This window comes from Phyllobates terribilis, unplaced genomic scaffold (genome assembly GCF_046119375.1).
Source record: "Phyllobates terribilis strain yellow unplaced genomic scaffold, ASM4611937v1 Scaffold_393__1_contigs__length_1774422, whole genome shotgun sequence".
In the NCBI taxonomy this organism is placed as follows: Eukaryota; Metazoa; Chordata; class Amphibia; order Anura; family Dendrobatidae; genus Phyllobates; species Phyllobates terribilis.
Window position 1 is genome coordinate 1201562 of NW_027363153.1, and position 21619 is coordinate 1223180.

General features: G+C 44.3%; 10 non-coding genes and 1 pseudogene across 10 annotated transcripts; all 11 read right to left on the minus strand.

Annotated features, from left to right (window-relative positions):
* Positions 1 to 60: 60 nt before the first annotated feature.
* Positions 61 to 152, minus strand: LOC141224556 (U2 spliceosomal RNA; annotated as a pseudogene).
* Positions 153 to 1267: 1115 nt separating this feature from the next.
* On the minus strand, positions 1268 to 1458 carry LOC141224812 (U2 spliceosomal RNA). The gene has a single exon (XR_012292144.1). It is a non-coding gene; the product is annotated as a U2 spliceosomal RNA (small nuclear RNA).
* Positions 1459 to 2573: 1115 nt separating this feature from the next.
* LOC141224432 (U2 spliceosomal RNA) lies at positions 2574 to 2763 on the minus strand. The gene has a single exon (XR_012291854.1). It is a non-coding gene; the product is annotated as a U2 spliceosomal RNA (small nuclear RNA).
* Positions 2764 to 8863: 6100 nt separating this feature from the next.
* LOC141224813 (U2 spliceosomal RNA) lies at positions 8864 to 9054 on the minus strand. Its single transcript, XR_012292145.1, has one exon. It is a non-coding gene; the product is annotated as a U2 spliceosomal RNA (small nuclear RNA).
* A 1108-nt stretch (positions 9055 to 10162) lies between these two features.
* LOC141224477 (U2 spliceosomal RNA) lies at positions 10163 to 10360 on the minus strand. The gene has a single exon (XR_012291889.1). It is a non-coding gene; the product is annotated as a U2 spliceosomal RNA (small nuclear RNA).
* Positions 10361 to 12805: 2445 nt separating this feature from the next.
* Positions 12806 to 12996, minus strand: LOC141224814 (U2 spliceosomal RNA). Its single transcript, XR_012292146.1, has one exon. It is a non-coding gene; the product is annotated as a U2 spliceosomal RNA (small nuclear RNA).
* A 1115-nt stretch (positions 12997 to 14111) lies between these two features.
* LOC141224815 (U2 spliceosomal RNA) lies at positions 14112 to 14302 on the minus strand. Its single transcript, XR_012292147.1, has one exon. It is a non-coding gene; the product is annotated as a U2 spliceosomal RNA (small nuclear RNA).
* Positions 14303 to 15417: 1115 nt separating this feature from the next.
* Positions 15418 to 15608, minus strand: LOC141224816 (U2 spliceosomal RNA). Its single transcript, XR_012292148.1, has one exon. It is a non-coding gene; the product is annotated as a U2 spliceosomal RNA (small nuclear RNA).
* A 1115-nt stretch (positions 15609 to 16723) lies between these two features.
* LOC141224817 (U2 spliceosomal RNA) lies at positions 16724 to 16914 on the minus strand. The gene has a single exon (XR_012292149.1). It is a non-coding gene; the product is annotated as a U2 spliceosomal RNA (small nuclear RNA).
* A 1115-nt stretch (positions 16915 to 18029) lies between these two features.
* Positions 18030 to 18220, minus strand: LOC141224818 (U2 spliceosomal RNA). Its single transcript, XR_012292150.1, has one exon. It is a non-coding gene; the product is annotated as a U2 spliceosomal RNA (small nuclear RNA).
* A 1115-nt stretch (positions 18221 to 19335) lies between these two features.
* On the minus strand, positions 19336 to 19526 carry LOC141224820 (U2 spliceosomal RNA). Its single transcript, XR_012292151.1, has one exon. It is a non-coding gene; the product is annotated as a U2 spliceosomal RNA (small nuclear RNA).
* Positions 19527 to 21619: the final 2093 nt, after the last annotated feature.

Consider the following 21619-nt stretch of genomic DNA (forward strand, 5'->3'; position numbering starts at 1 on the left):
TCCACCAGATGACTATATTAGCCACCTGGCGTACTAACAAGCGCCTAAACCCCAGTGTGCATAATGTATCAATCTACTAGGGCGGCCAACATCCAAAACCGCCTTTTCAAAAGATACTACACTTGATCTTAGCCAAAAGGCCGAGAAGCGATAACCAGAATTGGTTTCAAACTACGGAGCCACCCAAGGATCCTGAAAAGTCCATTTGTGGAGATGAGCTCCTGGACTCCCGTTAAGAAGACATGTTGTCAACCTCTAGATCCCTTACATGCCTGCACTTTTCGGCTTGCTGCTGCTGCAATCCACGCGTTTTAGATCTGCATAACTCCACCTCTTTAAACACAGCACCTTCACCCCCTGCTGTTCCCACCCGCCTCAACACCGTTGGAAGGGAGGAGAACCAATTAAGGCGGGGGGTGGGGTGGAACGAGCAGCTGTCTACCCTTAGCAGGAGGGCTCCTGATTACATACCTCTCCTGCTGCTGCTGCTGCTGGCTGTCCAGCAGCAGACTGAAGGTGGCTGCTGCTGTGCACAGGTATATAAAGGCTCAGAGCCTATTATGACACGCGCAGCCAGCGTTCCATTGCCACATTCCATCTACTGCAGGCAGGATACCTGGCTGGCTGAATGTCGCTGAGAAGCTCACAGAGACCGCCATAAGCAACAGTTTAACAGAATGCCACAGACTAATCAACCAAACTTTTTGGGTTGGGTTCTCTTTTATAGTCTGCAGGCATTAAATGAAAGAAGTCAGTGTTCCAGCAGAAGGAGACAACGTTTCAGAAAAGGCATTGTAGCAAACCAAAAAAGAAATTTTAAGCGCAGCAGAGTAACCAGCGCACATACCTGTTAGCTCAGGTGAGTTTAAAAGGCTGCTGTTGATAACAAGGGCATTTGCTAAATAGATGGTGTGTGTGCAACAATATACTGAAAGGTCAATTATATTGTGCAGCTTATCTCACCACCTGTAGTTATTTAGGTGAAAGCTCCAAAATGCTTGCCTAATATGTCTGTTTATCCAAAAGGAAGTAAAAAGGGAGAGCTAGAAAGATAGCATTGCATCACATTACATGGCAATGCAATGCACAGTTGCTGAAGTTGAACCAAAATGAGCTTGTAATCTGGCTTCTGCAACTTTGAACATGAAAAATCCAATGAGGAGAAGAAAAGCAAAGCCAAAGAGTCCATCCCAAAATCCGACAAACAAGCAAAATGAACAAAAAACATTGAATTCAATTCTTTCTGATTTTAGAAACTGCATTAAAGAAGGGGTGCACCGGTCCTGGAGATACTGCAATACCAGGTCAATGCGTGGAGTGGACAGAGCAAGCTCTTTTTCCATCTCCCTGTTCTAAAAATCCATTTAATATATGGTCCCCAGATAGGGGACGTATCAGATATTAAACTGATAAGAACAGATACTACACTTGATCTTAGCCAAAAGGCCGAGAAGCGATAACCAGAATTGGTTTCAAACTACGGAGCCACCCAAGGATCCTGAAAAGTCCATTTGTGGAGATGAGCTCCTGGACTCCCGTTAAGAAGACATGTTGTCAACCTCTAGATCCCTTACATGCCTGCACTTTTCGGCTTGCTGCTGCTGCAATCCACGCGTTTTAGATCTGCATAACTCCACCTCTTTAAACACAGCACCTTCACCCCCTGCTGTTCCCACCCGCCTCAACACCGTTGGAAGGGAGGAGAACCAATTAAGGCGGGGGGTGGGGTGGAACGAGCAGCTGTCTACCCTTAGCAGGAGGGCTCCTGATTACATACCTCTCCTGCTGCTGCTGCTGCTGGCTGTCCAGCAGCAGACTGAAGGTGGCTGCTGCTGTGCACAGGTATATAAAGGCTCAGAGCCTATTATGACACGCGCAGCCAGCGTTCCATTGCCACATTCCATCTACTGCAGGCAGGATACCTGGCTGGCTGAATGTCGCTGAGAAGCTCACAGAGACCGCCATAAGCAACAGTTTAACAGAATGCCACAGACTAATCAACCAAACTTTTTGGGTTGGGTTCTCTTTTATAGTCTGCAGGCATTAAATGAAAGAAGTCAGTGTTCCAGCAGAAGGAGACAACGTTTCAGAAAAGGCATTGTAGCAAACCAAAAAAGAAATTTTAAGCGCAGCAGAGTAACCAGCGCACATACCTGTTAGCTCAGGTGAGTTTAAAAGGCTGCTGTTGATAACAAGGGCATTTGCTAAATAGATGGTGTGTGTGCAACAATATACTGAAAGGTCAATTATATTGTGCAGCTTATCTCACCACCTGTAGTTATTTAGGTGAAAGCTCCAAAATGCTTGCCTAATATGTCTGTTTATCCAAAAGGAAGTAAAAAGGGAGAGCTAGAAAGATAGCATTGCATCACATTACATGGCAATGCAATGCACAGTTGCTGAAGTTGAACCAAAATGACCTTGTAATCTGACTTCTGCAACTTTGAACATGAAAAATCCAATGAGGAGAAGAAAAGCAAAGCCAAAGAGTCCATCCCAAAATCCGACAAACAAGCAAAATGAACAAAAAACATTGAATTCAATTCTTTCTGATTTTAGAAACTGCATTAAAGAAGGGGTGCACCGGTCCTGGAGATACTGCAATACCAGGTCAATGCGTGGAGTGGACAGAGCAAGCTCTTTTTCCATCTCCCTGTTCTAAAAATCCATTTAATATATGGTCCCCAGATAGGGGACGTATCAGATATTAAACTGATAAGAACAGATTTTTTTTTTTTTTTTATACCATTCAGTAAAATTTTTCAAGCAACAATCAATAGTATAAAAACTCATACTACGTTGCCCAGTCTTACATCATAATGGTACTTTCTTTATTTCATATTTATAACTTTATACTGAAACAGTTGTAATACCTTTTGAATGGACAAAAAACTATAAAACATACCATTATCATAAAAAAAGACAGATCACAACACTTAAACAAGGACTTACTGGTACTTTACCAGTGACCTCCATTTTTTTACTTTCCAAAAACCTTCTGAATCAGAGCCACCACCGCCACGGCTGTCCCATAAATAAACTATGTATAACCTTGACAAAACCATCCTAACACAATTATTAACTGAGATTATTTTCCTTTTAAATAAACACAAATTCCTAACGTCCCACAGACTTTCTATTACACATGCCATTATCAACCACAACAATCTCTCTTTCACCCGGCTACTTGCACCCATCCCAAACATTACCACTCTCCAATTTATAAAATTCACGCCCGCTAGTTCCTTGCATAAACCACCCACTCCCTTCCAAACACTCTGAGCATAATCACAATTCCAAACCAAATGCATAACAGTTTCACTCGCCCCACATCCATCCCTCGGACAGACCTCTGTTCTAATCAGATCCCTCCTCTTCTGTACCTCTCTCACAGGCAAAATCTCATGCAAACTCATCCATACGATATCACGCTGCCTATTCGATATTCCTTTTATACTCAGGTTCCTCCATACACACAACGCTTCACTCGATCTCAAGCCCCTAATGTTACATTCAAACTCTCTAACACGCATCCTTCTCCTTACATTCCTTATCACTTTGAAATCACCCATAGGAACATCCAACAAATCATGCTTGACAACAAATTTTTCAACAAACTCATACCACACTGGACATTTAAACGAAACAGGCACTCTTGCATCCCTTCTCATCCATTTCAACCCAAACAACATCCATCCAGCCATATATTTAATCATAAAAGCCGTCTTGTTATCCCTACCTAACAGAACAACCACCGTTTTAATATAATTTAAACCAAGACAAAATTCAAAATTTGGGAAATCCATTCCCCCATGTTCACGTAACTTACACAAATATTCCCTTTTAAGTTTTTCCATCTTACTTCCCCAATAAAACGTAAAAATTAGCTTCTCAATCCGCCTAAAACCCCTATAAGGGGCTGGAAAAACCACTGACACAAAAAGTAACATAGGAAGAATCACTGACTTAATAATAAGGACTTTGCCTGACAATGTCAAGTCCCGTAACCTCCAAAAATTTAACTTCTGTTCAATCCTCTTACCGCATTCATCCCAACTCTCATTCCCTTTCAGATCTTTGTTAAACCACACCCCCAAAACCTTAATAGCACCTTCTTCACATATCACACCATCCATCCTAACACTCGAATCCCCGAAACACTTAAAGCTACACTTCCCCCAATTCACCCTAAAACCAGATGCACCACAAAAGAAATCTAAAAGCAACCTTGCTCGATTCATAGCAGCCATATTATCACTCACCACAACAACATCGTCCATATACCCCATTACCTTTACAGTCTTTCCACCACTCCCTGGGATCAGAAGACCATTCATCACTTTCTCTTTCCGAATCATGCACAACAGGGGCTCAATCACACTTATAAACAGGACAGGGGACAACGGACACCCCTGCCTGACCCCTGATTTTATGCACACCTTCTCACTCAAACATCCATTCACTAACACTTCACTCACCACACCATCATACAAACACCTTATGGCATTCACAAAAACACTAGGAAAACCCATCCTAACTAACACCTCAAACATAAACGCATGCGACACTCTATCAAAAGCTTTCTCAAAATCCACACAAAAAACCATACATTTCCCCTTCCTAAACATACAATCTCCAATTACGTCTCTCAACAACAAGAGGTTATCAGTCATACACCTACCTGGCACCGCGCACACTTGATCATCACCAACCACACTTCCAATCACCCCACGCATACGGTTAGCCAGAATTTTGCTAAAGACTTTATAATCTGCATTGAGTAATGTAATCGGCCTCCAATTACGCAAATTCTTTTTCTCACCCTTCTTATATAGTAAAACAACTACTCCTTCTTTCATGGAATTACAAAGTACACCATTCATCCACATATATTGACATACCTCCACAAAATCAACACCAATCACATCCCATGCTTTTACATAAAACTCCACAGGCAACCCATCTTTCCCAGGTGTTTTATTCTTTTTCGCACCATCCACCGCCTTTTTAACCTCATCAAAAACAATATCCTCACTCAAACACTCACGTTCCCCTGATTCAAGCTGACTCTCCAACATACCTAACACATGCTCTTTCAAACCCCCATCCACCCATTTAGACTCAAATAAACTACTATAGAAACTATGTACCTCATCCAACACTTCCCTTCCAACCACAGTCATACCATTATCATTTACAACCTCATCCAACTCATCTTTTTTACTGCACATTTTTTTAAAAAAGTACCTCGTACACTTCTCATCCATATCCAAATGCTCAACTCTCGTCCTAAAAATAATTTCCTTCCCACGCTTTTCCAAAACACGCTTCATCTCATCTCTCGCTCCTCTGAGTTGATCACTAACATCAATTCCTTTCATACTCATTTTATGTAACCACTCAATCCTCATATTTAAATCTTTAAATCTGCCTCTTTCAATTGCTGCTTTTTTATAACCCCACCTCCTAAAAAAATTCTTAATTTCCACTTTCACCCAATCCCACCATACAGTCACATCCACAAAATTATTTTTCCTAGACCTCCACCATTCATACTTACTTTCGAAGTCTCTCATAACCCTAACATCCTCTAACAACCTAACATTTAGCTTCCATACCCCAACACCATGCACCATTTTTTTATCACCTTCAAACATACCCCACAAACATTCATGGTCTGTGAAAGAAAAAACATGCTGTTTAAAAAATTTACACACCAAACCTCTATTTGTATACAGCATGCGGTCAATCCTGGACACTATTCCTCCCCTATCAGCTCTATATGTGGCCGGTGGTGGCTTACTCAAAAATTCCGCTGCATCTAAAAAAGAAAAATCAGATGTAATTTGATTAAGGACCTTACCCGTGACATCAATTTCCCCTTCAGAAACACAATTGAAATCACCAACTAATAATATTGGAATCCTTCCAGGCAAAAATAAACGTATTTTCTCTAATAGTGCTAACCTATCCCCTTTGTTAATTGGACAATACACGTTAACAATTTTCACCCTCCACCCTCTCCCCTTAACCACTGCCATTATACAACGACCTGGCTCCACCACCATATAATTTTCAAAACTTAAATCCCTATTCCCCAACAAAATCCCCACACCATCATTTTTGTTTGTCATTGAACCTGACCAAATACTATGCCCATATACCCAGTCCTTTTCAGGAGGTGACTCTTCAATTCCGCACTCTTGCAGACAGTAAATATTTGCTCCAAGATTTTTTAGTTCTTCCAGTATAGCCAATCTTCTAGGCTTAGATTTTATAAGCCTTACATTTATTGACAGTACACTACAGCCCACGTTGGAGCCCATTTTTTAACCATATTCGGTAAAAAAGAACATACCCCCCACCGAAGAGTCAACCTTTCTCGTCTTGAAACTCGATTCCTGATGTTAAGCAGAGAATGCTGGCCCCCTCCTCCAAAAAAGACCTCCTAGGAGAGGCACTGTAGCTCTCGGGATAGCTCCTATCACTTAAGGGGCTGATGCTCCCAATACTGGCAGGTGAAAAATCTGGCCGGAACTTCTTTGCAGAAGACACATCAGAGTCCTCATCAGGGGGCCTCACCACAGCCCCGGTGAAGTCACCCTGGCCACCACCACCTTCATGAATTGCCTCTGAGCTTTCCAAAGCCAACACCGGCGTTGTGGAGAGTGAACCGCTCACTTCTCCCTCACCACTCATATCAAGCAGAATTGACATATCTGCAGGCTCTATCTCAACAGCGCTTCCACCAGCAGGATCGGGTGCTTGCTCCATCTCTTCCATGAAGTCCCTTACTGCCTCGATCGCCTCACCAATAGTGGCGGCAGTAGTAGGACGTGGGGACACGGCCTCTGCATATGACCTGGAACGATGGGGACAGTCCTTGAAAGCGTGTCCCTCCTCGCCACATGCATTACAAACCATGGAGTTAGTACACTCCATTGCCAGATGACCCTCTTTATTGCATTTCCCACAAAACTTCTCCACCGTGCAGTCCTCTTGGTAGTGTCCAAAGGATTTACACTTCCTGCAAAAACGCGGAGCACCAGGAAAAAACATATACCCTCTATCCCTCCCGATGGCAAAACTGAGGGGAGGGTAGTGGATACCCCCAGGTCCCTGGGGGTCCTCCTGGAACCGAACAAAAAACTTGTGTTTGCCAGTCCACAAGCCCACCTCATTCCTCACCTTGTGTGAGTAGGACACATAGCTGCAATGAAGGTTCAGGAATCTAGTAATGTCCTCCACATCCACAAGGGGGTTGTGCATAAACACAACAACTGGCACTTCCCCCTTAGTATACAATACCGTGAATGTAAGCCCATCAAGAGCCGGATGATCCAAGGCTTGCTGATACTTTAGAGTCTTGAAAAGATTCTGGCAAGCTGCCATACGATCAAGGACTAAAACGTACCGGCCATTCTTTGGGAACTCCTGTAGGCAAATGATGTCTCCACGACCAACATTCAAAATCTTGAAGATGACGACTTCCACCAAGAACCGCAGGTTAAAGAAATTCCTCTTCGACTCCTCAATATCAATACGAAAAGCATTTTTGACCCGAATATCATCGGTGCCGGCATAGCGAATCTTGACGCCCATTATCACCTCTCGTTTCCTCTGGACCCCCCCCAATAGCAGCAGGCAGCTTAAGCCACCTAAGTGGCGATGCTGCAAGGCCGAGGGGGAGACACTATAGGATGCTTCTGACCAGATACAAGATCTAAGCCAAAAGGCCGAGAAGCGATAACCAGAATTGGTTTCAAACTACGGAGCCACCCAAGGATCCTGAAAAGTCCATTTGTGGAGATGAGCTCCTGGACTCCCGTTAAGAAGACATGTTGTCAACCTCTAGATCCCTTACATGCCTGCACTTTTCGGCTTGCTGCTGCTGCAATCCACGCGTTTTAGATCTGCATAACTCCACCTCTTTAAACACAGCACCTTCACCCCCTGCTGTTCCCACCCGCCTCAACACCGTTGGAAGGGAGGAGAACCAATTAAGGCGGGGGGTGGGGTGGAACGAGCAGCTGTCTACCCTTAGCAGGAGGGCTCCTGATTACATACCTCTCCTGCTGCTGCTGCTGCTGGCTGTCCAGCAGCAGACTGAAGGTGGCTGCTGCTGTGCACAGGTATATAAAGGCTCAGAGCCTATTATGACACGCGCAGCCAGCGTTCCATTGCCACATTCCATCTACTGCAGGCAGGATACCTGGCTGGCTGAATGTCGCTGAGAAGCTCACAGAGACCGCCATAAGCAACAGTTTAACAGAATGCCACAGACTAATCAACCAAACTTTTTGGGTTGGGTTCTCTTTTATAGTCTGCAGGCATTAAATGAAAGAAGTCAGTGTTCCAGCAGAAGGAGACAACGTTTCAGAAAAGGCATTGTAGCAAACCAAAAAAGAAATTTTAAGCGCAGCAGAGTAACCAGCGCACATACCTGTTAGCTCAGGTGAGTTTAAAAGGCTGCTGTTGATAACAAGGGCATTTGCTAAATAGATGGTGTGTGTGCAACAATATACTGAAAGGTCAATTATATTGTGCAGCTTATCTCACCACCTGTAGTTATTTAGGTGAAAGCTCCAAAATGCTTGCCTAATATGTCTGTTTATCCAAAAGGAAGTAAAAAGGGAGAGCTAGAAAGATAGCATTGCATCACATTACATGGCAATGCAATGCACAGTTGCTGAAGTTGAACCAAAATGAGCTTGTAATCTGGCTTCTGCAACTTTGAACATGAAAAATCCAATGAGGAGAAGAAAAGCAAAGCCAAAGAGTCCATCCCAAAATCCGACAAACAAGCAAAATGAACAAAAAACATTGAATTCAATTCTTTCTGATTTTAGAAACTGCATTAAAGAAGGGGTGCACCGGTCCTGGAGATACTGCAATACCAGGTCAATGCGTGGAGTGGACAGAGCAAGCTCTTTTTCCATCTCCCTGTTCTAAAAATCCATTTAATATATGGTCCCCAGATAGGGGACGTATCAGATATTAAACTGATAAGAACAGATACTACACTTGATCTTAGCCAAAAGGCCGAGAAGCGATAACCAGAATTGGTTTCAAACTACGGAGCCACCCAAGGATCCTGAAAAGTCCATTTGTGGAGATGAGCTCCTGGACTCCCGTTAAGAAGACATGTTGTCAACCTCTAGATCCCTTACATGCCTGCACTTTTCGGCTTGCTGCTGCTGCAATCCACGCGTTTTAGATCTGCATAACTCCACCTCTTTAAACACAGCACCTTCACCCCCTGCTGTTCCCACCCGCCTCAACACCGTTGGAAGGGAGGAGAACCAATTAAGGCGGGGGGTGGGGTGGAACGAGCAGCTGTCTACCCTTAGCAGGAGGGCTCCTGATTACATACCTCTCCTGCTGCTGCTGCTGCTGGCTGTCCAGCAGCAGACTGAAGGTGGCTGCTGCTGTGCACAGGTATATAAAGGCTCAGAGCCTATTATGACACGCGCAGCCAGCGTTCCATTGCCACATTCCATCTATTGCAGGCAGGATACCTGGCTGGCTGAATGTCGCTGAGAAGCTCACAGAGACCGCCATAAGCAACAGTTTAACAGAATGCCACAGACCCAAACTTTTTGGGTTGGGTTCTCTTTTATAGTCTGCAGGCATTAAATGAAAGAAGTCAGTGTTCCAGCAGAAGGAGACAACGTTTCAGAAAAGGCATTGTAGCAAACCAAAAAAGAAATTTTAAGCGCAGCAGAGTAACCAGCGCACATACCTGTTAGCTCAGGTGAGTTTAAAAGGCTGCTGTTGATAACAAGGGCATTTGCTAAATAGATGGTGTGTGTGCAACAATATACTGAAAGGTCAATTATATTGTGCAGCTTATCTCACCACCTGTAGTTATTTAGGTGAAAGCTCCAAAATGCTTGCCTAATATGTCTGTTTATCCAAAAGGAAGTAAAAAGGGAGAGCTAGAAAGATAGCATTGCATCACATTACATGGCAATGCAATGCACAGTTGCTGAAGTTGAACCAAAATGAGCTTGTAATCTGGCTTCTGCAACTTTGAACATGAAAAATCCAATGAGGAGAAGAAAAGCAAAGCCAAAGAGTCCATCCCAAAATCCGACAAACAAGCAAAATGAGCAAAAAACATTGAATTCAATTCTTTCTGATTTTAGAAACTGCATTAAAGAAGGGGTGCACCGGTCCTGGAGATACTGCAATACCAGGTCAATGCGTGGAGTGGACAGAGCAAGCTCTTTTTCCATCTCCCTGTTCTAAAAATCCATTTAATATATGGTCCCCAGATAGGGGACGTATCAGATATTAAACTGATAAGAACAGATTTTTTTTTTTTTTTTTTTTTTTTTTCCAAACACTCAGAAATTAAGTTTTATAATCTTAAATCGTATATCACCAAACTCAAGATTTTAGTTCCATCATCGTGTTTAGATATTATATTTATATTTTTTCATTTGAATTAATATATATAAAGTTAAACATAACAATTCCTTTGCAGTTTCAACAGTTTCCAAACAAATCACCACTGACATTACTTCACCCGGTTTCCCAAACTAAATATCCCCTTTTTCTCTTTTACTTTCCTCCCAACAAAACCCCTTAACTTCTTTTCTTCCTCCTCATGCTCTAACCGCATCTGTTCCCTATCATACTCTTCCTCATCATCTCTGAAAGTCACCACCTTCTCCAACACTTTACCCTTTTCCTCTTTTACTTCTTTCTTTTCACCAGATACTTTCCTTGATCCACAATTTTCCTGTACCGTTACCTTTTTCTTCAATTTCACCTTTAAACTTTCAACTTCTTTTCCCTGCTTATTCTCCTCTATAATTATGGCATCAACTTCCTTCTTCATTTTATCACCAATATCTTCCTTTTGTCCTCCAAAGTTCTTTTCAAAAGTTCCTTTGCTGCTTTCCATGTAACAATACCCAGAACTCCCGTTTACCATAATCCTCCCATTATGCAAATTTTCTTCTCCTGTTGTCCACACCAAAAAACGTCTCTTTCCGTTCCAAATACCAACTTTGTTCCCGTATAATTTCTGAAACTTTACCATCTTACATTTAGATTCCAAAAAAACCATTATCTCCTCTATTTCCACAAACGGATTGTCCATGTAAATTATCACACTCTTCGGTTTCCCCATGAATGATGCACTTACTCCAATTTTCCCAGAATCCTCTTCACTCCAGCCTTTGAAAAAATGAATGCACTTTTCCTCAGAAACTAGAGTCACATCACAAACTTTACCTTGCTTTATTTCTTGCATACAGTAGATATCCTTCTCCAAAACTTCATATTTCCTCAAAATTTCCAGAATCCATTTTTCATCCAAAAAAGTTTCTTCCGTCTCCCGTTTCACAAAAAAACGTAAGCATCTCTTCTTTTTCCAAAACTCCATCTCAACGATCCGTTTTCCTTCCGTTTTTTCCTTTTAATCCTCCAAATGTTGCCACCACAGCTATGTGTGGCGACAGTTGCCCCCCACAGCTATGTGTGGTGACAAGGTGATCGCCTCTCGTTGCCCAGGGACTAATCCGACTCCCTAATAGCAGCAGGGGGGTTTAGCTCCACCGATAAGTGTAGCGATCCCCCCAGGCCAAGGAGCCGGGTACCCCAAGCGCCTCCCAGCCAAGACCAAGGCAGAAACCGCTAGATCACTGCACTTGATCTTAGCCAAAAGGCCGAGAAGCGATAACCAGAATTGGTTTCAAACTACGGAGCCACCCAAGGATCCTGAAAAGTCCATTTGTGGAGATGAGCTCCTGGACTCCCGTTAAGAAGACATGTTGTCAACCTCTAGATCCCTTACATGCCTGCACTTTTCGGCTTGCTGCTGCTGCAATCCACGCGTTTTAGATCTGCATAACTCCACCTCTTTAAACACAGCACCTTCACCCCCTGCTGTTCCCACCCGCCTCAACACCGTTGGAAGGGAGGAGAACCAATTAAGGCGGGGGGTGGGGTGGAACGAGCAGCTGTCTACCCTTAGCAGGAGGGCTCCTGATTACATACCTCTCCTGCTGCTGCTGCTGCTGGCTGTCCAGCAGCAGACTGAAGGTGGCTGCTGCTGTGCACAGGTATATAAAGGCTCAGAACCTATTATGACACGCGCAGCCAGCGTTCCATTGCCACATTCCATCTACTGCAGGCAGGATACCTGGCTGGCTGAATGTCGCTGAGAAGCTCACAGAGACCGCCATAAGCAACAGTTTAACAGAATGCCACAGACTAATCAACCAAACTTTTTGGGTTGGGTTCTCTTTTATAGTCTGCAGGCATTAAATGAAAGAAGTCAGTGTTCCAGCAGAAGGAGACAACGTTTCAGAAAAGGCATTGTAGCAAACCAAAAAAGAAATTTTAAGCGCAGCAGAGTAACCAGCGCACATACCTGTTAGCTCAGGTGAGTTTAAAAGGCTGCTGTTGATAACAAGGGCATTTGCTAAATAGATGGTGTGTGTGCAACAATATACTGAAAGGTCAATTATATTGTGCAGCTTATCTCACCACCTGTAGTTATTTAGGTGAAAGCTCCAAAATGCTTGCCTAATATGTCTGTTTATCCAAAAGGAAGTAAAAAGGGAGAGCTAGAAAGATAGCATTGCATCACATTACATGGCAATGCAATGCACAGTTGCTGAAGTTGAACCAAAATGAGCTTGTAATCTGGCTTCTGCAACTTTGAACATGAAAAATCCAATGAGGAGAAGAAAAGCAAAGCCAAAGAGTCCATCCCAAAATCCGACAAACAAGCAAAATGAACAAAAAACATTGAATTCAATTCTTTCTGATTTTAGAAACTGCATTAAAGAAGGGGTGCACCGGTCCTGGAGATACTGCAATACCAGGTCAATGCGTGGAGTGGACAGAGCAAGCTCTTTTTCCATCTCCCTGTTCTAAAAATCCATTTAATATATGGTCCCCAGATAGGGGACGTATCAGATATTAAACTGATAAGAACAGATACTACACTTGATCTTAGCCAAAAGGCCGAGAAGCGATAACCAGAATTGGTTTCAAACTACGGAGCCACCCAAGGATCCTGAAAAGTCCATTTGTGGAGATGAGCTCCTGGACTCCCGTTAAGAAGACATGTTGTCAACCTCTAGATCCCTTACATGCCTGCACTTTTCGGCTTGCTGCTGCTGCAATCCACGCGTTTTAGATCTGCATAACTCCACCTCTTTAAACACAGCACCTTCACCCCCTGCTGTTCCCACCCGCCTCAACACCGTTGGAAGGGAGGAGAACCAATTAAGGCGGGGGGTGGGGTGGAACGAGCAGCTGTCTACCCTTAGCAGGAGGGCTCCTGATTACATACCTCTCCTGCTGCTGCTGCTGCTGGCTGTCCAGCAGCAGACTGAAGGTGGCTGCTGCTGTGCACAGGTATATAAAGGCTCAGAGCCTATTATGACACGCGCAGCCAGCGTTCCATTGCCACATTCCATCTACTGCAGGCAGGATACCTGGCTGGCTGAATGTCGCTGAGAAGCTCACAGAGACCGCCATAAGCAACAGTTTAACAGAATGCCACAGACTAATCAACCAAACTTTTTGGGTTGGGTTCTCTTTTATAGTCTGCAGGCATTAAATGAAAGAAGTCAGTGTTCCAGCAGAAGGAGACAACGTTTCAGAAAAGGCATTGTAGCAAACCAAAAAAGAAATTTTAAGCGCAGCAGAGTAACCAGCGCACATACCTGTTAGCTCAGGTGAGTTTAAAAGGCTGCTGTTGATAACAAGGGCATTTGCTAAATAGATGGTGTGTGTGCAACAATATACTGAAAGGTCAATTATATTGTGCAGCTTATCTCACCACCTGTAGTTATTTAGGTGAAAGCTCCAAAATGCTTGCCTAATATGTCTGTTTATCCAAAAGGAAGTAAAAAGGGAGAGCTAGAAAGATAGCATTGCATCACATTACATGGCAATGCAATGCACAGTTGCTGAAGTTGAACCAAAATGAGCTTGTAATCTGGCTTCTGCAACTTTGAACATGAAAAATCCAATGAGGAGAAGAAAAGCAAAGCCAAAGAGTCCATCCCAAAATCCGACAAACAAGCAAAATGAACAAAAAACATTGAATTCAATTCTTTCTGATTTTAGAAACTGCATTAAAGAAGGGGTGCACCGGTCCTGGAGATACTGCAATACCAGGTCAATGCGTGGAGTGGACAGAGCAAGCTCTTTTTCCATCTCCCTGTTCTAAAAATCCATTTAATATATGGTCCCCAGATAGGGGACGTATCAGATATTAAACTGATAAGAACAGATACTACACTTGATCTTAGCCAAAAGGCCGAGAAGCGATAACCAGAATTGGTTTCAAACTACGGAGCCACCCAAGGATCCTGAAAAGTCCATTTGTGGAGATGAGCTCCTGGACTCCCGTTAAGAAGACATGTTGTCAACCTCTAGATCCCTTACATGCCTGCACTTTTCGGCTTGCTGCTGCTGCAATCCACGCGTTTTAGATCTGCATAACTCCACCTCTTTCAACACAGCACCTTCACCCCCTGCTGTTCCCACCCGCCTCAACACCGTTGGAAGGGAGGAGAACCAATTAAGGCGGGGGGTGGGGTGGAACGAGCAGCTGTCTACCCTTAGCAGGAGGGCTCCTGATTACATACCTCTCCTGCTGCTGCTGCTGCTGGCTGTCCAGCAGCAGACTGAAGGTGGCTGCTGCTGTGCACAGGTATATAAAGGCTCAGAGCCTATTATGACACGCGCAGCCAGCGTTCCATTGCCACATTCCATCTACTGCAGGCAGGATACCTGGCTGGCTGAATGTCGCTGAGAAGCTCACAGAGACCGCCATAAGCAACAGTTTAACAGAATGCCACAGACTAATCAACCAAACTTTTTGGGTTGGGTTCTCTTTTATAGTCTGCAGGCATTAAATGAAAGAAGTCAGTGTTCCAGCAGAAGGAGACAACGTTTCAGAAAAGGCATTGTAGCAAACCAAAAAAGAAACTTTAAGCGCAGCAGAGTAACCAGCGCACATACCTGTTAGCTCAGGTGAGTTTAAAAGGCTGCTGTTGATAACAAGGGCATTTGCTAAATAGATGGTGTGTGTGCAACAATATACTGAAAGGTCAATTATATTGTGCAGCTTATCTCACCACCTGTAGTTATTTAGGTGAAAGCTCCAAAATGCTTGCCTAATATGTCTGTTTATCCAAAAGGAAGTAAAAAGGGAGAGCTAGAAAGATAGCATTGCATCACATTACATGGCAATGCAATGCACAGTTGCTGAAGTTGAACCAAAATGAGCTTGTAATCTGGCTTCTGCAACTTTGAACATGAAAAATCCAATGAGGAGAAGAAAAGCAAAGCCAAAGAGTCCATCCCAAAATCCGACAAACAAGCAAAATGAACAAAAAACATTGAATTCAATTCTTTCTGATTTTAGAAACTGCATTAAAGAAGGGGTGCACCGGTCCTGGAGATACTGCAATACCAGGTCAATGCGTGGAGTGGACAGAGCAAGCTCTTTTTCCATCTCCCTGTTCTAAAAATCCATTTAATATATGGTCCCCAGATAGGGGACGTATCAGATATTAAACTGATAAGAACAGATACTACACTTGATCTTAGCCAAAAGGCCGAGAAGCGATAACCAGAATTGGTTTCAAACTACGGAGCCACCCAAGGATCCTGAAAAGTCCATTTGTGGAGATGAGCTCCTGGACTCCCGTTAAGAAGACATGTTGTCAACCTCTAGATCCCTTACATGCCTGCACTTTTCGGCTTGCTGCTGCTGCAATCCACGCGTTTTAGATCTGCATAACTCCACCTCTTTAAACACAGCACCTTCACCCCCTGCTGTTCCCACCCGCCTCAACACCGTTGGAAGGGAGGAGAACCAATTAAGGCGGGGGGTGGGGTGGAACGAGCAGCTGTCTACCCTTAGCAGGAGGGCTCCTGATTACATACCTCTCCTGCTGCTGCTGCTGCTGGCTGTCCAGCAGCAGACTGAAGGTGGCTGCTGCTGTGCACAGGTATATAAAGGCTTAGAGCCTATTATGACACGCGCAGCCAGCGTTCCATTGCCACATTCCATCTACTGCAGGCAGGATACCTGGCTGGCTGAATGTCGCTGAGAAGCTCACAGAGACCGCCATAAGCAACAGTTTAACAGAATGCCACAGACTAATCAACCAAACTTTTTGGGTTGGGTTCTCTTTTATAGTCTGCAGGCATTAAATGAAAGAAGTCAGTGTTCCAGCAGAAGGAGACAACGTTTCAGAAAAGGCATTGTAGCAAACCAAAAAAGAAATTTTAAGCGCAGCAGAGTAACCAGCGCACATACCTGTTAGCTCAGGTGAGTTTAAAAGGCTGCTGTTGATAACAAGGGCATTTGCTAAATAGATGGTGTGTGTGCAACAATATACTGAAAGGTCAATTATATTGTGCAGCTTATCTCACCACCTGTAGTTATTTAGGTGAAAGCTCCAAAATGCTTGCCTAATATGTCTGTTTATCCAAAAGGAAGTAAAAAGGGAGAGCTAGAAAGATAGCATTGCATCACATTACATGGCAATGCAATGCACAGTTGCTGAAGTTGAACCAAAATGAGCTTGTAATCTGGCTTCTGCAACTTTGAACATGAAAAATCCAATGAGGAGAAGAAAAGCAAAGCCAAAGAGTCCATCCCAAAATCCGACAAACAAGCAAAATGAACAAAAAACATTGAATTCAATTCTTTCTGATTTTAGAAACTGCATTAAAGAAGGGGTGCACCGGTCCTGGAGATACTGCAATACCAGGTCAATGCGTGGAGTGGACAGAGCAAGCTCTTTTTCCATCTCCCTGTTCTAAAAATCCATTTAATATATGGTCCCCAGATAGGGGACGTATCAGATATTAAACTGATAAGAACAGATACTACACTTGATCTTAGCCAAAAGGCCGAGAAGCGATAACCAGAATTGGTTTCAAACTACGGAGCCACCCAAGGATCCTGAAAAGTCCATTTGTGGAGATGAGCTCCTGGACTCCCGTTAAGAAGACATGTTGTCAACCTCTAGATCCCTTACATGCCTGCACTTTTCGGCTTGCTGCTGCTGCAATCCACGCGTTTTAGATCTGCATAACTCCACCTCTTTAAACACAGCACCTTCACCCCCTGCTGTTCCCACCCGCCTCAACACCGTTGGAAGGGAGGAGAACCAATTAAGGCGGGGGGTGGGGTGGAACGAGCAGCTGTCTACCCTTAGCAGTAGGGCTCCTGATTACATACCTCTCCTGCTGCTGCTGCTGCTGGCTGTCCAGCAGCAGACTGAAGGTGGCTGCTGCTGTGCACAGGTATATAAAGGCTCAGAGCCTATTATGACACGCGCAGCCAGCGTTCCATTGCCACATTCCATCTACTGCAGGCAGGATACCTGGCTGGCTGAATGTCGCTGAGAAGCTCACAGAGACCGCCATAAGCAACAGTTTAACAGAATGCCACAGACTAATCAACCAAACTTTTTGGGTTGGGTTCTCTTTTATAGTCTGCAGGCATTAAATGAAAGAAGTCAGTGTTCCAGCAGAAGGAGACAACGTTTCAGAAAAGGCATTGTAGCAAACCAAAAAAGAAATTTTAAGCGCAGCAGAGTAACCAGCGCACATACCTGTTAGCTCAGGTGAGTTTAAAAGGCTGCTGTTGATAACAAGGGCATTTGCTAAATAGATGGTGTGTGTGCAACAATATACTGAAAGGTCAATTATATTGTGCAGCTTATCTCACCACCTGTAGTTATTTAGGTGAAAGCTCCAAAATGCTTGCCTAATATGTCTGTTTATCCAAAAGGAAGTAAAAAGGGAGAGCTAGAAAGATAGCATTGCATCACATTACATGGCAATGCAATGCACAGTTGCTGAAGTTGAACCAAAATGAGCTTGTAATCTGGCTTCTGCAACTTTGAACATGAAAAATCCAATGAGGAGAAGAAAAGCAAAGCCAAAGAGTCCATCCCAAAATCCGACAAACAAGCAAAATGAACAAAAAACATTGAATTCAATTCTTTCTGATTTTAGAAACTGCATTAAAGAAGGGGTGCACCGGTCCTGGAGATACTGCAATACCAGGTCAATGCGTGGAGTGGACAGAGCAAGCTCTTTTTCCATCTCCCTGTTCTAAAAATCCATTTAATATATGGTCCCCAGATAGGGGACGTATCAGATATTAAACTGATAAGAACAGATACTACACTTGATCTTAGCCAAAAGGCCGAGAAGCGATAACCAGAATTGGTTTCAAACTACGGAGCCACCCAAGGATCCTGAAAAGTCCATTTGTGGAGATGAGCTCCTGGACTCCCGTTAAGAAGACATGTTGTCAACCTCTAGATCCCTTACATGCCTGCACTTTTCGGCTTGCTGCTGCTGCAATCCACGCGTTTTAGATCTGCATAACTCCACCTCTTTAAACACAGCACCTTCACCCCCTGCTGTTCCCACCCGCCTCAACACCGTTGGAAGGGAGGAGAACCAATTAAGGCGGGGGGTGGGGTGGAACGAGCAGCTGTCTACCCTTAGCAGGAGGGCTCCTGATTACATACCTCTCCTGCTGCTGCTGCTGCTGGCTGTCCAGCAGCAGACTGAAGGTGGCTGCTGCTGTGCACAGGTATATAAAGGCTCAGAGCCTATTATGACACGCGCAGCCAGCGTTCCATTGCCACATTCCATCTACTGCAGGCAGGATACCTGGCTGGCTGAATGTCGCTGAGAAGCTCACAGAGACCGCCATAAGCAACAGTTTAACAGAATGCCACAGACTAATCAACCAAACTTTTTGGGTTGGGTTCTCTTTTATAGTCTGCAGGCATTAAATGAAAGAAGTCAGTGTTCCAGCAGAAGGAGACAACGTTTCAGAAAAGGCATTGTAGCAAACCAAAAAAGAAATTTTAAGCGCAGCAGAGTAACCAGCGCACATACCTGTTAGCTCAGGTGAGTTTAAAAGGCTGCTGTTGATAACAAGGGCATTTGCTAAATAGATGGTGTGTGTGCAACAATATACTGAAAGGTCAATTATATTGTGCAGCTTATCTCACCACCTGTAGTTATTTAGGTGAAAGCTCCAAAATGCTTGCCTAATATGTCTGTTTATCCAAAAGGAAGTAAAAAGGGAGAGCTAGAAAGATAGCATTGCATCACATTACATGGCAATGCAATGCACAGTTGCTGAAGTTGAACCAAAATGAGCTTGTAATCTGGCTTCTGCAACTTTGAACATGAAAAATCCAATGAGGAGAAGAAAAGCAAAGCCAAAGAGTCCATCCCAAAATCCGACAAACAAGCAAAATGAACAAAAAACATTGAATTCAATTCTTTCTGATTTTAGAAACTGCATTAAAGAAGGGGTGCACCGGTCCTGGAGATACTGCAATACCAGGTCAATGCGTGGAGTGGACAGAGCAAGCTCTTTTTCCATCTCCCTGTTCTAAAAATCCATTTAATATATGGTCCCCAGATAGGGGACGTATCAGATATTAAACTGATAAGAACAGATACTACACTTGATCTTAGCCAAAAGGCCGAGAAGCGATAACCAGAATTGGTTTCAAACTACGGAGCCACCCAAGGATCCTGAAAAGTCCATTTGTGGAGATGAGCTCCTGGACTCCCGTTAAGAAGACATGTTGTCAACCTCTAGATCCCTTACATGCCTGCACTTTTCGGCTTGCTGCTGCTGCAATCCACGCGTTTTAGATCTGCATAACTCCACCTCTTTAAACACAGCACCTTCACCCCCTGCTGTTCCCACCCGCCTCAACACCGTTGGAAGGGAGGAGAACCAATTAAGGCGGGGGGTGGGGTGGAACGAGCAGCTGTCTACCCTTAGCAGGAGGGCTCCTGATTACATACCTCTCCTGCTGCTGCTGCTGGCTGTCCAGCAGCAGACTGAAGGTGGCTGCTGCTGTGCACAGGTATATAAAGGCTCAGAGCCTATTATGACACGCGCAGCCAGCGTTCCATTGCCACATTCCATCTACTGCAGGCAGGATACCTGGCTGGCTGAATGTCGCTGAGAAGCTCACAGAGACCGCTATAAGCAACAGTTTAACAGAATGCCACAGACTAATCAACCAAACTTTTTGGGTTGGGTTCTCTTTTATAGTCTGCAGGCATTAAATGAAAGAAGTCAGTGTTCCAGCAGAAGGAGACAACGTTTCAGAAAAGGCATTGTAGCAAACCAAAAAAGAAATTTTAAGCGCAGCAGAGTAACCAGCGCACATACCTGTTAGCTCAGGTGAGTTTAAAAGGCTGCTGTTGATAACAAGGGCATTTGCTAAATAGATGGTGTGTGTGCAACAATATACTGAAAGGTCAATTATATTGTGCAGCTTATCTCACCACCTGTAGTTATTTAGGTGAAAGCTCCAAAATGCTTGCCTAATATGTCTGTTTATCCAAAAGGAAGTAAAAAGGGAGAGCTAGAAAGATAGCATTGCATCACATTACATGGCAATGCAATGCACAGTTGCTGAAGTTGAACCAAAATGAGCTTGTAATCTGGCTTCTGCAACTTTGAACATGAAAAATCCAATGAGGAGAAGAAAAGCAAAGCCAAAGAGTCCATCCCAAAATCCGACAAACAAGCAAAATTGTAACATACCTGGCGGCGTCCTTGCATGGTGGTCCATCTCCCACTGTGCAAGAGCGCGCACTTGATCTCCAGTCCAGAATGTCTCTCTGGCTTCCCTCCTTGCTGTCTGTTTGTCTGTTTTGGCTGCATAGGGCGACACCCGCTGAACTTCCTGTTTCTTGTACCTGCTGTGGACACGCCCCTGTTGCACCTTCAGCCTATTGCTGTCCATCTTTGGGTATTTATACCACCTTCTTCCTCAAGATGGCGCCTGAGCATTGTGTCCTGTCAGTCGGCTTTTTGTCTCTGACATGCCAGGTCCTATCCTGTTTTCCTGCCTGTTTTCCAGTTCTGTGTCTGAACTGTGGTCTGTTTTTGTGAACACGCTTCTTGCCTGTTCTTTCGCCTTCTAGGGGCCGTATTCCTAGATCTGCCTGTCTGTGCCTTGCGGTATCTGTTCCCGTCTGAACAGAGTCCTGTTTGTGTCCCTGCCTTGTGGTATCTGTTCCTGTCTGAACTGAGTCCTGTCTATTTCTCCTGTCTTGCAGTATCTGTTCCCGTGTCTGAACTGAGTCCTGTCTATGTCTCCTGCCTTGTGGTATCAGTTCCCGTGTCTGAACTGAGTCCTGTCTGTGTACTCTTGCCTGCTGCCTTTCCTGGAGGCTGTATTTCCAGGCCTGTCTGAACACGCTCCTAGCCTGTTCCTCCCGCCTTCTAGGGGCCGATTACCTAGATCCGTTCCTGTATCTTGTCTGTCCTGTCTGAACACGCTCCTTGCCTGTTCGTCCCGCCTCTCTGGGGGCCGTATTCCCAGACCCGCTCCTGTATCCCGCTGCAGTGTCGGTCTCTTCCGTACACTCAGTTCCAGTCTGAACTCTCTCCTATCTTTTACCTGTTTTGCCTCTGTCTGTTCCTTTCCTTTTTCTGCAGAGTCTGAACTCGTACCTAACTCCTGCTTGTTGTCTCTGTACTCCCGTTTGTGAGTTTGTGGTCCCCTCGCTACTTCACTGCAAGTACCCTGTGGGTATCTGGCTCTGCCTTTCCCTTCCTGTC